Raw genomic sequence first — 2254 nt, forward strand, 5'->3', positions numbered from 1 at the left:
AGATTGAGTGAATATCTATCAGTTGGGGAATGGCTTAATAAACTATGGTATATGTATGTCATGGAACACTGTTTTTCTATTAGAAACTAGGAGGGATGGGAATTCAGGGAATCCTGGAAGGATTTATATGAACTGATGCTGAGTGAGAAAAGCAGAATCAGAAGAATATTGTACATCCTAATAGCAACATGGAGCTGATGATCAACCTTAATGGATTTGCTCATTCCCTCAGTGCAACAATCAAACACAGTTTTGGAATATCTGCCATCAAGAATAATATCTGCATCCAGGGAAGGACAAAGACCAAAGACCATTGCCTTTAATTAAAAAAAAGTTATCTTATTTTGTACTTTTGCTATCTCTTATACCTTATTTTTTTCCTTAGAATATGATTTCTCTCTCATCACATTCAACTTACATAAATGTATACCATGGAAACAATGTAAAGAATAACAGATTGCCTTCTGTGGGGGGGGGGGGTGAGATTAGGGGGAAAATTGTAAAATTCAAAATGAATAAATAAATATAAAAAATAAGCCGTATCTATTTAAAACCATAAGCATTATATGTAATGGGGAAGATCAAGGTGCATTTTGATTAAGATCAAAGGTGAAACATGGTTGTCTTTTATCAATCCTATTCAAAATAATATTAATATTGTTAATTTTAGAAATAAGAGAAGAAAAACAAATTGAAGCAATAAGAATTGGCAATAAGCTATCAAAACCTTCAATCTTTGAAGGTGATATGATCATATAGAGAACCCTAGAAAATAAAAAAAAAACTTGAAACAACATCTCCAACTAAATAACAAGATATAAATTAAACTCAAACAAATCTTCAACATTTCTAATTATGAACAATAAAGGGCAAGGAGAAGATGTAGAAAGAGAAATTCCATTTAAAGAAACTGTATCAAATCTGTTCTCAGACACTTAATAATTACCTAGCTGTGTGGCCTTGGGCAAGCCACTTAACCCCATTTGCCTTGCAAAAACCTAAAAAAAAATAATAAAGGAACCGTAGACCAACATGAAATACTTAGCTATCTACCTCTCAAGACAAACCCAGAAACTATATGAACACAGTTACAAAATACTTCTCACACAAATAAAGTCAGATTTAATCAATTGGAAAAACAACAGTAACTCATGATTAGGGTGAGGTAATATAATAAAAATGACAATTCTTAACAAATTAAATGACTTATACAGTGTAAAACCAATAAAACTACCAAAAAACTCCTGTTAGGAAATCCAACGTTGTGAGTATGGAGAAAGAGATGTCAGTTTGAATGAATTCCATAGTGCAGAAGGCAGAATAATACTCAATAATGATGGCCCTCATTGTGGAAACTTTTGACTTAAAGGTATACAAGAATTTTATTTTTTAACTATCTCTAATTAAAATATTAATTATTTGCTCAAATTATGTGAGGTATAAAGACATATCCTAATTTAAGAATGTAATAATAGGGAAGCAGAAGTGCAGGGAGAAGGGCCAGGAGCTTTTGAGGCGTAGCTGCCTCAGTATCGCCATGGCCAGCCAGTCACAGCGGATTCAGCAGCTGCTGCAGGCGGAGAAGCACCGCGGAGATTTCTGAGGCCCGCAAATGGAACAACCGGAGACTGAAGCAAGCAAAAGAAGCAGCTCAGGCTGAGATTGAGCAGAACTGAATACAGAGGGAGAAAGATTTTAAAGCCAAAGTAACTGCGGCTCTTGGTAGCCATGACAATTACAGCTCTTAAGTAGAGAAGAAAACCTTGGAGAAGATGTCTGTCCTCCAAAACCACTTCCAGAGGAACAGGGAAGAAATCCTGGAAAACCTGTTGGTTTTTGTGTGTGACATCCATCTAGAAATCCATGATAACTACTGCATAAATGATACGATAAAAGGAATAAGCTCACATTTGAAAGATGGACTGGCAGTTAAGTTGCCCTATTGTAGAATGTGAAGCTTAATTCATGCTGCAATTACATTCTTGTATGAAGATTTTAAATTATTTCTGTAGTATTTGGTATAGTACTTCAATCTTTTTTGGAGTCTAGAGAATCTAGCTTCATAAAGACTGAAAGCTCATCCAAAGAGCTAATATTCTTTTTTTCTTATTTCATACTGATTCATTTATTAGTACAGCTTTTTTGTGCCTTTTAGTTGGTAACATAGAGGATGCTACATGTTTTCCTAGATATGAAGAAAAGTCCAAGAAAGTGATTAAAATGTATTTGAATATGTATTCTAAGTAGCATTCTC

General features: G+C 34.2%; 1 pseudogene; it reads left to right on the top strand.

Moving 5' to 3' along the window:
* Positions 1-1537: 1537 nt before the first annotated feature.
* LOC141492282 (V-type proton ATPase subunit G 1 pseudogene) lies at positions 1538-1955 on the top strand (annotated as a pseudogene).
* The last annotated feature ends 299 nt before the right edge of the window (positions 1956-2254 follow it).

The sequence above is a fragment of the Macrotis lagotis genome, chromosome 6 (assembly GCF_037893015.1).
Source record: "Macrotis lagotis isolate mMagLag1 chromosome 6, bilby.v1.9.chrom.fasta, whole genome shotgun sequence".
Taxonomy (NCBI): domain Eukaryota; kingdom Metazoa; phylum Chordata; class Mammalia; order Peramelemorphia; family Peramelidae; genus Macrotis; species Macrotis lagotis.